This window comes from Vespa mandarinia, unplaced genomic scaffold, assembly GCF_050613455.1.
Source record: "Vespa mandarinia isolate Hongniang unplaced genomic scaffold, ASM5061345v1 scaffold_61, whole genome shotgun sequence".
Lineage (NCBI taxonomy): Eukaryota > Metazoa > Arthropoda > Insecta > Hymenoptera > Vespidae > Vespa > Vespa mandarinia.
This window is the reverse complement of record NW_028197195.1, coordinates 567307-580663: the sequence shown is the minus strand read 5'-3', so window position 1 is coordinate 580663 and position 13357 is coordinate 567307. Positions and strand designations below refer to the sequence as shown.

The 13357-nt window shown below is 40.3% G+C and overlaps 1 pseudogene; it reads left to right on the top strand.

The window, feature by feature from the left end:
- The first annotated feature begins 10826 nt into the window (after positions 1-10826).
- On the top strand, positions 10827-13007 carry LOC146872051 (large subunit ribosomal RNA; annotated as a pseudogene).
- The last annotated feature ends 350 nt before the right edge of the window (positions 13008-13357 follow it).

Here is a 13357-nt window from a genome sequence, read left to right as displayed (position 1 = left end):
TAACAGACGAAGGAATAGGTGAAAGGAATAAAACGATGAAAGTATGGGAGAGAAATAAAAGGGATGGAGTTAAACAAATGAAATAAAGCGAATGAAATAAAACGAAGGAAATATGACGAAGGAAGTGAAACAAAGAAGGCATGGAGAATAGTACAAAAGAAACGAAGCAGAAGAAAGAAACAATACACGATGATGGGAGTAGTACTTCGAAATAGTGTAGTATACTTATAATAATAATGGAATGATAATGCAATAATCAAATAATAACTTAACACAATCGAAAGAGTAGAAAACATTTTTAATTAGTAAATATTTGATCATGCATCCATTTCACCATTAAAATGAACTAATTCCATCATGGCTATCTTATTACGTTCACGTTCCTATGACGATGTGTTGAAAATTTCAAATTTCTTAAACCGCAGGCGACAAGATATGTAGGGCCGTAGATGATATTTCGTACGTTACCCTTCTTTATAAATATTGAGGTTAGGAACGACAACGGTGCAGGAAATAAGATGTAGCTCTTACCACTACACGTAGTTCATGTCCAAGTCCAACAGCCAATCACTGGGCGGCGTAAATCTATCTACCGAAGTAGTGTCCATTTGCGTCCACGGCGACGCTTCTATCGTGCAACTGTAAATAACAGTTGAATCTTCCATCCGGCCATAGAGTATAACGCAGGCTACTTCTGGAAAAGCGTACATAACCTTAACGGTGTAACCGAACACATTTCTACACTAATTACGCGATAAATATTCGGTCCCCTGTCTTGAATAATTTCACATTATGTTTATCGCTCGCATATTAACATGCGAGATATAAATTTTTCGCCGACAGAATAAAATAAATTAACAAAAATCGAACAAAATGAGAAGCATACGGAGAAGCGACAGTCCCGTATTGCCGCCATAATGGAACTCAGTAGATAGGGACAGACACTGATGGCCTTCTTAGACCCGTGGGATGCGCCGCACCTTAGGATTTAACCTACTTCGGCATGTGGTCGCCAAGATCGTGTTAGGCAAAATTTTACTAGCAAACTACGCTTCTGGCGCAGAGCCTGAAAAAACCCCAGGCACCCGGAGGACGAACCGGGAGGACGAAATAGCCATGCACATTATGATACAAGCCTACGGGGAACCACGTGGATTTACGCCTCATCGCTCGGACTAGCACATCAGCCTTTTACGCACTGTAACCATGTTGTTGCTATACGTGTGGGACTCATCACGATGTGATGAAATACCCACTAAAAAACCCACTCCTCCATTTCCTTATGCCTAATTCGTAGGCAACATGATATTGCATGGTCCTCTATCCTACTCCGGTTCGCTCCTGCCTTCTTCTTGGATTGGTCATTGATGTTGCCCGAGAGCTGTCCATTTTCTATTGATGTTGCTGAGGAACTACTCTCGATTTTCTCAAACCGCCGCTATCCGTAGAGCCATGACGAGCTTTCGGCCATCTCTCCTCCAGCTTTTCCCGTGTGTCAATTATAAGGTGTCTGTCCCGTGTGCTTCTTTCAGCAAGACCAATTTACTGCTTATGATACAAGTTATTATGACTGCCAGTCCTTCTGGCTTTCAGGCGAAGCCATCTGTGCAGTGGCATTAGTCATCTCATAGAAGGAACTGATAGTCCTCTACTTTACGTTACGATAATCCTCCTTTAACGTTCGCATAGAAGCAAGAGGAAACTGTGTTCTGAGGTAGATCGAGCCATTTCATAACTGATGCCCTTACAATGTTGTCGACCTTCTTTAAGCGTCTTAACCCTTTCGCTCCGAACGATGGATATATCCGTCATCCACATGAAAACCCGCGGAGTCGAACGCCGGATATATCCGACATTCACATGATCGCCCTCTGGAGACGAACACCGGATATATTCAACATGTTGGTAAAACCGCGATCTAGTTTTTGGATAGCAGCGCCCCTTGTGATTGATGTGTAAATCTTTTGACGAAACGAATAAACGACACACCATTCAAATTATATTTGTTCTACCTGCGTTTTTTCATTACTATTGTGTTACGTGTTATAAAGAAATAGAAAATCGAAAATACTACAAACTTTAGAATAAAGAATTTCAGCGAAGTTTTGTATTGATACGTCCGCCTGCGGTCTAAAAATATCCTCACTTCTTACAAGTATTATAAGTTACTTTTCATTTCAATAAAGTGCTTAGGTTTTTCCCTTCACAAAATGTCATCAAGAAGAGAATTGCAACTGATGCTCAACTTGGATAGATTAAAAATTGATTCGGATAGCAGCAATGAAAGCGAATTACAAATAGTTCCTCGCAAAAAAAGACGCCTGAATGTATTAAGTACCTCAGAGTCTGAGGAAATCGAAGAGAATCGTGTGGAAAATGCGACTGTGTCAAATATGGTATGGATATCGGCAAAATTCGAAACCAAAGTTCACCATTTCAATCCACAGAATTCGGGAATACAATCAGGGATAAGAAGCTCGTGGAAAATTATAGACTATTTCCAATTATTTGTGGGTGAATAATTAATGGAGTACATTGTTGAAAAAACGAATAGCTATTGGTAAGAAAAGAAAAACAATAATGAAATAATAGCTGGTGCAGATCTAAGTGAACTATACTGCATTATTGAAATATGTTTTTTGATGACCCGCAACAAAAGGCTATCATTGGCAGAACACTGGAGCTGAGATAAATTATTGAGAAGCGATATTTTTAGCGATATAATGAGCAGAGACCGGTACTTCTTACTTCTACGAAGGTTATACTTCAGTGATGATCAAGCATCCAGTTCCGATCGATTACGTAAAATCCGAAAAATCATTGATGAGTTACGTGCAGCATTTTCGAACGTCTTCTACCCTTATTCTAACTTATGTATCAATGAGAGTCTGCTACTATACAAAGGCAGACTGTCTTTCAAACAGTTTATCCCATCAAAAAAAATAGATTCGGCATAAAATCGTTTGTTCTGTGCGACTGCAAGACAGGTTATATCCAAGATTTTGTTTATACGAGGGGGGGAATGATACCACTATAAGGCTTGAAAATAAAGATTATGGCAAATCGGGAAGCATTGTAATGTCCTTCCTAGAGCCATATCTGGGTAAAGGCCACACTCTTCATGTGGGCAACTGGTATACAAGTCCCGCATTATTTGATGTCTTGCACAAAAATTATACAAATGCGTGTGGCACTGCCAAAAAGAGAAGGAAAGGGGTGCCGAAAATGGACGAAAAATTGAAAAAAGGTGAAGCGTGCTTTCGCTCAGCAGAAAATATGTTAGCCATGAAATGGCGGGACAAAAAAGAAGTTTGGATGATCTCTACAGTACATAAGGCAGAATTTGCGGATGTAAAAAAACGGTACAGTACACAAAATATCGTACAGAAATCATCTTGTGTACTTGAATACAATAAATTGATGGGTGCTGTGGCGAAGACCGACATGGTCATCAGCACCATACATTCTACGAAATAAACGACGAAATGGTATAAGAAGTATTTTTTTCATATGATCGACATGTGTCTGTGGAACTCATATTGTTTATATAAATTAAAAATCGGTAGAACACTATCAATTGCAAAATTTCAATTAAAATTGATCGACTACATTTTGAAAAAATATCATAAACAATCAAGTAATCATTGTATATGACTCGGAAACAATTACTCAGCACGACTAAACGGAAGACATTTTCCTTCTCCTTATGAAATTAACGGGAAAAAAAGATCAAGAAGGTGTGTCGTATGTACAAAGAACGATAACAGACGAGAATCTCAATATCAATGCCAAGAATGTAATGTTGGGTTGTGCGTGCATCCGTGTTTCAGAATATGTCATAGGAAATTAAATTATTAATTACTATATATTATATATTGTATTATTATTGTATTATATATTGTATTATTATTGTATATATTGTATTATATATTGTATTTTATTACTGTATATTATATATTATTTATTCCCTTTTTTCAATTGTTAATGAAACATTTTTACCCATTAAATAAGTTTATATCTTATGTAGATATTATAAGTATATTGTTTTAAAGAAAAATCCCTTTTCTTTCAAAATAAATTATCTACGCGCAATGTGCACAATTTTAGCGGGAGGTCTCGTTCAAGAGTGGCGCTACGGCGGACTAAACCGCCGTTACGAAAGGTTTAAACGCATTGTACACCGGTGGCATCTGAGACATTTAAAGACTGAGCGCTAGTACCGTATCGGCCGCCTAAAACCTGGGCGCCCGCATGATTCGCTTGTTTACAATCAATGAGTACGTGAAGAAAATATTTAAAATTTTGTACATTTTTGTAAAGCACTATATTTTGTTTCCATTTTCGTCATATACAATTTAACGATAACCCAAAATAGAAGCAAAATCAAAAATTTTTATTTATAATTATGAAAAAATACACCTGTCTTATTTATGATTTATTATTACATATATATAATATAAACGGAAAGAAAAATATTAATATTTAAGGGATGTATGGTATTTTTCAAAACATTTTCCACGATGTAATAGTACTAGGCATAGAGCACATATAAAACTACTCACGCTTCTTTTTTTGCTAGCAGAACAAACTTTGCATGTACGTCGTACATATCGATTTTTGTTCCCAGATCCAATAATTCGAGTAACGTTGTGTTTCTTCAAATCACTCGAAAGTATCTGAGAGTGATCATATTTTGGTGTGCGAGGTGTAGGAATTAATGCAGACGTATTTCTTCCGCACAATCACTCGATACATTTTGAGCACTTGAGTATTCCTTGATCCATAAACGTCCCACAGCATGTAAAAACTGTTTATATCTTATAATGTTACCATTGAACTCAACATATAATCTATATGCATTGAACAATTTAACAGAAACAAAACTATTTTTTTTGTCCATTTCACTGTTTTCCTTTCAGGAAATTTTTTGCGTTTTGGCTTCCACGCCTGTACTAAAATTTCGTTTTTTCTTTTAAATGTATAATCTCCAGTTTTTAATCTGATATGCTTTATAGATTCGGGAATACCTCTATTCGCTTTAATTGTACCGCAAACTTGAGTACTATTTTTTAGTAGCAATTCTGCAGTACGAATATTGTTATATTAATTGTCCGTAGTTAGATGATATACCATATACCTATATTTGTATCGAGCAATGACATTATAGTTTGGTCCAGTATTTTACAGTACGCACAGTATATTTCCATGTTGCAAATATATTTACTTCTAGCTTAACATAACATACGACAAAGTAGGCCATACTTTATTATTTTTGCTGGGTTGTACGTTTTTATAGACAATTTTCCACGTCACGGAATAATAGATTCGTCAAATGAAAGCTCTTTTTTAGGGGTGTATATTGATTTAAATTTATCTAGTCAATAATTTAGAATCGGCCGAATCTTCTCGAGTTTATTAGAACCAACTGTTGTACGATTATTTGAAAAATGCCATGTGTCCCAAATCTGGCGAAATCTGTTACGTGACATTATCATCGAGAACGATGGTGTTTTGGTATAAAATTCTGAGGACCAGTATTCATTTTTTCGATCTTTTTTCACTTGGCCCATCAATATAATCATACCAAGAAATTTCTTCATCTCGGCTAGAGAAACATCATTCCACTTAGATATTTTCTTTCCCTTACACATCTTGTCCTTATTTTGATGATAATAGGTGTTTGATTCATTCACCATCAATGCAAATAAATCATTGCCAATAATCATTTCGACGATTTCTTTTATGCTTTGCTTATTAGTAGGAAAAATCTTTGGACCAAGCTCAGCAATAAACTCTGTTATATCAGGAGCTTTATCAACATCTGACCATGATTCAGTATCAGTATAAATAAGTGATTCTGCGATTCACTGGAGTACTGTAATGGAACAGCTTTTGATTTCCTCCTTGGAGCCACATCACTATCACTGTCCCCGACTTCTATGTCAAAATTTTCTGATTCTACTGAATAATCTGACAGAGGATCAGCAATATACTCAGTAAATTCACTCATATTATAGAGGTAAAAATATACAGAATAAGAAGACTTATGCTCTTCAACTAAAAGCGTAAGACTACGATAGATGTACTGGCTATGGAAAACGTAGCTCGAGAGTGACTCTTGTTTTAGTTGTTGCTGAACCATCGTATACGTTACGTTTCGATGGTATAAAAAAATGAAGATCGGCGTAATCATGGCAACAGAAGGCAAATTACCAAGCAAAAGAATCCCGCATTATCGTAGGGCCGGCGTTAAAGCGACAGACTTCGAATCCCGCGTTTTCGTTGGGCCGGCCTACAATGTGTTAAGGAATTGACGTAGTCTCTTCCACTCAAAAACTTCGTCCCATCAGTTGGTCTAATCATGTTGGTTCAAAACTTTTATAGAATCAGCCAGTGCTTTACCAGCAAACGATTCCGCAAGCTTTTCTCGCCACATTTTTCTCAGATCATCATGACTAATCCAGAAACCACCACTCTTTAGCCTCTTATCACATGTACTTTCTTCCTTCTCAAGAAACTCGTCCGTCACGAAACATCGCCGATAATAAGTTCAGATCTTCTTAACCGTCTAATTTTCGCTCGACGCAAATACGGAGCACGAAACCTCAAGGAGAGGATACTAAGTCCACCATCTTGCTTATCGGAATGAAAATAAGCATTAGGACAGTCAGATGGTAATCGAAGCCACTTCCTAACAGCAGCTCTAATGTCGCGATCAATCGTACGAAGAAGACCAACCCGTATCGCGTCAATAGTCAGAAGATAGTAAAGAGATGGTATAATGCATACACGCAAAAAATCCAAAGCCGTTGTTGAGGCTTGAACGGAGCCTTATCTAATTTCTGAATTTTCTCCTTCAGCATGTTCCTAATGATTATCGTAACATGTCCTTCAGGTGTAAATGAGACGCTTAGATATCTAAACTCATCAGTCCTTTTGAGAATCGGGATTTCTTGATCAAGTATTTTGAAGACATATGAGCAATCAATAGCTGCCTTTTTCAGCTTACCAAGAGCTATTATAGCTATGGAGCATGATTTCTGAGCATTCACTTTCAGTCCAACACTACTCAAAAACTTTCTGACGCAATCAAGCAGATGTAGTAATCCAAAAGTAGTAGTAGCCATTAATTTGAGATCATCAGCAAAGGCCAAGATGTTTATGGTCATGCCGGAGATTTCAACTCCAATACCCTCCGGCAAGCTCTTTATCATTTCATCTATAACAAGATTAAATAACATAGGTGACAATGGGTCACCTTGTTTTATCCCATAGGATAGATGTATAAGATCAGAAAGCGACCAACCATAATCAAAACGAGTGACACTTTTTCTGTATATTAATGAAATGTAACGAATCATGGGTTGTGGTAATCCCTTTGCTCTCATGACTACTTCTAATGCTTCAAAATATATAGAATCGAAGGCATTGTCAATATCTATTGAAGCCATGTATAGTTAGCCTACCGAACCTCTCGTGTATCTTAAAGCCAAGTCCAGCAGACAAATATTATCACTGCAGCCATATGTATTTCTAAATGCTCGTTGCCTATCATCAATATGGACTGCTTTCAGCCTATTCGCCAAAACTTTATGAAATGATCTAATCAAGACTGGTGCTACGGTTAAATGTCTTAGTTGACCTGGTTCTAAAACATCTTTCTTTTAGGACGGTATAAAAATCGACCGAGATTCCAAAAGATATTCAGGAATACTCTACAGATCATGAAGATGTTGTAAATCCGTAGGAGTATTTCTACAGGAATCTCCTTTAATTCCTTTGTCGCCATTTCATCCGGACCAGGAGAAGAACTGATAGCTGGAAAAGATGATGTTATTTCAGCAATACTTGTGGGATTCCATAGTGTATAGTACATAGTGCATAGTATTCAAATTGATCGAAGCTCGGGTGCACAACGGTTTTCATCGGTGAATATTGCATGCCAATAGGATTCCATTACATCACGAGTCAGACAAATCAAGGCATCTTGTAGCTTTTCGCTCTCAATCGCTCTCCAGCACCTACCTCTGTATTTCTCCCATAGTTGTTGACATTTAGTGTAGATAATTCTTCTCAGCCTCTTGTTAGACAATCGAAGACTTTCCTCTGCTTGCCTAATTTTCTTTGCCCCACGACATTAAGGTGGAAAAATTTCGATGTAGCAAGCTATACGATCTTTAAGCCCATCAGTATTTATATCTCTAATGTCGTTGCATATAGCATTTAGCAGACTCACATTAAATCTACGATATCTTTCAATGCCCAATGGTTGCGAAGAGGCTAGGAAGATCCTCAAATCAACACTATAGTTGTCCGACAGTACTTCCTGTTTTTCCGGAGTCTGTCAGGTTCATGATGTTGTTCCCTAAGTTCAGCCAGGAACTTTTCAACCATTGTCTTATAATCGACTCTATAGTTCTTAATAGCATCTACAGTCCTCTCCGGAAAATAGGAGTTCAAGAGCCTGGTTGATATTGACTCTCTTGTCTAGGCATTCGGCATTATGAATGATTTGTGCTTCTCTCCTAACTAATAATCTATTTTCTTCCTCAGTTCATCTCGCCTTGTTGCCAAGACAACATAGCTTCTGCTCTTCATACCAATCTTTACGTGCATGATTGTAGTGCACACTTCGCCCTCTCTTGCTTCCGAATTCTCTAGTACAGTCAGCGAATTCACCGCTAAACATTTCAGCTTCATTCTGAATTTTTTGGTCACTAGAGTCAGAGAACTCAAGGTTATTTGCGTTTATCCGAGGCACATTTATGTTTCTTGGATCAATAAAATTTAGGAGTTTGAAGGGTTGGTAACCACAAAAACCCTCTGCCAGAGCCACGTTAGCCATACACACTAAATAGAAATGTATGTTACCGACTCACACCACGAGGAGGGGCTGGACTTAAGAGAGTCACAGTTAACGCATTGCCTATTAAGTCTCGAACTTCGCGTGGCAAAGTTAAAGATCGTTCGTGCCGAGCTAGATGTGATTGCGTTGAAACACAGAATCATATCCTGCAACAATGCCATCGTACACATGATGCTAGAATTCGTAGACATGATTGTGTTTCCCATTATGTTGTCGGTAGGCTTAAAAGCAACAACCTTGTGGTGGATGAGGCGACGAAGATCAGGACACCCCAAGGCCTAAAGAAACAAGACATCGTGGCAACTAAAGATGATAAATGTTTTGTGTTTGATGATCAAGTAATATGTGATAAGTATGACCCTAATTACGCGGATGTGAATAAAATTTCCAATTATGATGACGCGAAAATGATATAACTAGTTAAGGATCGGTTTCGAGTTGAAGATGTTAGTGTCTTTGGTATCACTCTTAACAATCGCGGTATGTGGTGTTCACATTCGGCTGAGAATCTACTGGATAATTATTTTATTAAGAAAAGTGATCTGAGAATAATATCTTCCAGAGTCGTTATAGGTGGTCTTCATGCTTTCAAAATTTTTAACACGAGAACAACTGTGTCCCGTCTTATTGTCACGAGAACATATGTGAAGCAAAGAAACGGAAATTTTTAATTCTTTTGGGGTACCCCACAATATTTAAATCCGCAACGAGCAAGAAAGCGGTGACAAGTAGATTTTAGTGGGTAGCAAATCTGTAGTCCCACATAACCAAAAGATATGGTCTGACGGTATGCGTAATGCATTTCCTCTCTGTATAAAAAAAAATAGCCCAATGCCTAAATTTAATTAGCGACGCGCATGAATGGATTAACGAGATTTCCTCTGTCCCTATCTATTTTCTAACGAAACCACTGCCATGGGAACAGGCTCTGTGTGAAATTTTTCATGGGAAAAATTAGCGGGGAAAGATAACCCTGTTGAGCTTGGCTCTTGTCTGGCACTGTAAGGAGATATAAGAGGTGTAGCATAAGTGGGAGATGGCAACATCACCGGTGAAATATCACTACTTTCATCGTTCCTTTACTTACTCGGTTATACGGAGCGCGTGCTTCGAGCCATTGCACTTGATTGTCACGGTGTTCTAGAGCCAAGCGTGTAAGATTGGCGTGAGGCTTTTGCCGATCGCCGTCAATACAACCGCGTGATCCGATTCGAGGACACTGGCAGGCGGAAAGTTTGACTGGAACGGTACATCTGTCAAAGAATAACGCAGGTGTCCTAAGGTCAGCTCAGCGAGGACAGAAACCTCGCGTAGAGTAAAAGGACAAAAGCTGGCTTGGTCTTGATATTTAGTACGCATAGAGAATGCGAAATCACGGCCTATCTATGCTTTTGGCTTGAAAAATTTTCAGAAAGAGGTGTCAGAAAAGTTACCACAGGGATAATTGGCTTATGGCGGCCAAGCGTTCATAGCGACGTCGCTTTTTTCTAAATAATATCTGAATCTCTCGCTCGCGGTTGCCGCCTCCTTCGAAAAGGATTCGTGCACCCAGTGGTTCGTTTTGTCCACGAAGTGTGCCTCCTTTCCCCCGCATTCGAACTTAATTAAGCTGGGAGGAGATAGAAACTTTCGGACGAAAGTCCACCATTGCGAGAACAATTCGAAAAGGGTGAGACGAGGTTTACCGAGCAATTGAATCGAGACATTGGCTCTCTTGCGATATCGTGTCATCTCGGACGTATCTTGAATTTGTGCTCAAGCTCTCACTGCCCCTATAGCCATGGCTCGAGTTTTGTTGATTGAGATTGTTGTGTCCTCGAACGAAGGCGTTTTTTGCTTTATACGACCTTTCTTCGTTGGATATTTCTTTTCGTTCCGCAATTTTTTCTCTTTTCTTCTATTTAGTATGTTCCTATATCGATTAAAATAATCTAAGACGACTTCAGAGTAGGCAAGATCACCTGCTGAATTTAAGCATATTATTAAGCAGAAGAGGAGAAAATAACAAAGATTTCGTTTGTAACTGCGTGGGGGGAAGAGGAAGCAGTCCAGCAATAAATTCCCCGATACAGCCGCAGGGAAATATTTTGTTCGGGAGGATCTGCCTTACATCCCGAAGCGCAATACCGCGTCCAAATCCATTTTGAATGGGGCCATTTACACGTAGAGGATGCTAGGCCCATAGCGGCCGGTGCAACGTCTCCGAAAGATATTTCCTTAGAGACGAGTTGCTTGAGAGTGTAGCTCTAAGTGGATGGTAAACTCCATCTAAGGATAAATATGACCAAGATACCGATATTGAAAAATTAACATGAGGGAAGGTTGAAAAGAACTTCGAAGTTAGAGTTCAATTGTACGTGAAAACGTTCTGGTATAGTTTATAGGAAAGATCGAATAAGGAGATTTAGAATCAGCGGCTCAGCCTCGGCCGGGTGAGCGATGTGGCCGAATACAGTTGGCAACACGTTATCACTCATGCCTTGTACGGTGTCATCGTCGTGCATTTCTCCTCTAGTAGAACGTTGCGACTCATTGGATAGCTTTCTACTTTCCGAGCGGTAGACTCGGCCGGCTGCCCGGCGGTCGAACTTATAAGGTATCTTGCCGCAATTATCGAACCGCGTCGGGACCGCCGCAAGCGCGGTCAGTGTCTCGGAGGTACGGACCTGGTGCCGTCCCCGAGCCGGACCAGCTTTTGGCAGGCGGAGTACTTGGACGGGAAATACACAATAATACCAGTCTGCGACGCTACTGCTTTGGACAATCTCAGGACCCGTCTTGGATCACGAACCAAGGAATCTAAGATGTCACTGGGATTGCAAAGCTTAAAGGCGTAATAAAAGTGAAGGTCCATTTCAAGAGTATAGACTGCGTTAAGATGCGGCTCCGCACTCCCGGAGAGTCTCGTTCTCATTGCAAAAAGAGACGTACCCAGAGTACCCTTTGTGATCCGAAAGATGGTGAACTATGATGCCTAGTCAGGACGAAGTCAGGAGAAACGCTGATGGAGGATCGTAGAAATTCTGACGTGCAAATCGATCGTCGGAACTGAGTATAGGGACGAAAGAATAATTGAACCATCTAGTAGATGTTTCCCTTCGAAGTTTCCCTCAGGATAGCTGGCTCTCGCCCGTTCACCTCGTACGCAAACGATTCTCATCTGATAAAGCGAATGGCTATAGGCCTTGAGGCCGAAACTATTTCAACATGTTCTCCAACTTTAAATGAGTGAGATCTCTTGGTTGTTTGAACTATGAAGACATGAGAGATTTCGGATCAGAGTGCCAAGTGGGCCAATTTTTGTTAGCAAAACTGGCTCTGTGGAATGAACCTAATGCAGAGTTAAAGCGCCTAAATCGACGCTTATGGGATACCATGAAAAGCGTAAGTTGCTTAAGACATTTGGACGGTTGCCATGGAAATTGGAATCCGCTAAGTATCGTGTAACAACTCTCCTGCCGAAGCAACTAGCCCTGAAAATGGATGGCGTTAAAACGTCGCGTCCATACTCTGCCGTCAGCGGCAAGTGTAGCGGTTTACCCTTACGATGCGTCGCTATGAAGCCCTGACGAGTAGGAGGGCGGTGTGCGCAGAACGGTCTTGGCTTGAGCCTGTCTAGTGCCGCCATCGGTGCAGTTCTTGATGGCAGTAGCAAATACCCCAGCGAGGCCCTGCAAAACTGACATGGAGAAGGGTTTCTTGTGTACATACATTGCATATGAGTCAGTCAATCCTATGCCCTAGGAGAAATCCTATGTCAATGACGTTGTGCATACATAATATTGTTCGTAAGTAACGAAACACTCGTCCGGCGAAAGGGAATCCGGTTCCTATTCCGGATACCGGTAACGGAATCGCATGCAATTCGAGCCCTCGTAAGAGTATTCGTCGAGGTAACCCAAAATGAATTGTAGATGCAGTCGGGAAACCGAGGAAGAGTTTTCTTTCCTATATAAGCGTTCGAGTTCCCTGGAAACCTCTAGCAGAGGGATAGGGTTAGGAACGTGAAGAGTACTGCACTTATGGCGATGTCCGGATCTTCCCCTCGGACTCTGAAAATCCAGGAGTGGGCCACGAGGAGGTGTCGCGCCGGTTCGTTCTCATATCCGCAGCATGTCTCTAAGATGAAGTCCCTTTAAATGAAGTACTTAATAGATAGATAAGGGAAGTCGTCAAATTGAATCCGTTACTTCGGAATAAGGTTTGGCTCCGATGAGCGGGCAATATCGGCCTTGGTAGGGAAGCGGGTCTGGCTGACGTGCCGAACCTGGACGAGATGAACAGTTCCGTTTACGGTACTGGGATTCGAACTCGATCTCGTCCCTTGGCCTCCCGCGGATCTTCCTTGGTGCGAGTCTTTCTGGCAGATAGCTCTCTCATGGTTGTCCTCTTCGACTGCCATTCGACTGCCATTTCCAGAGGGAAAGAAATTCCCAGGCACGTGTCGGGTTAATGCGCGAATACCGTTCGTCGTTGCGGGAATACAGTAAG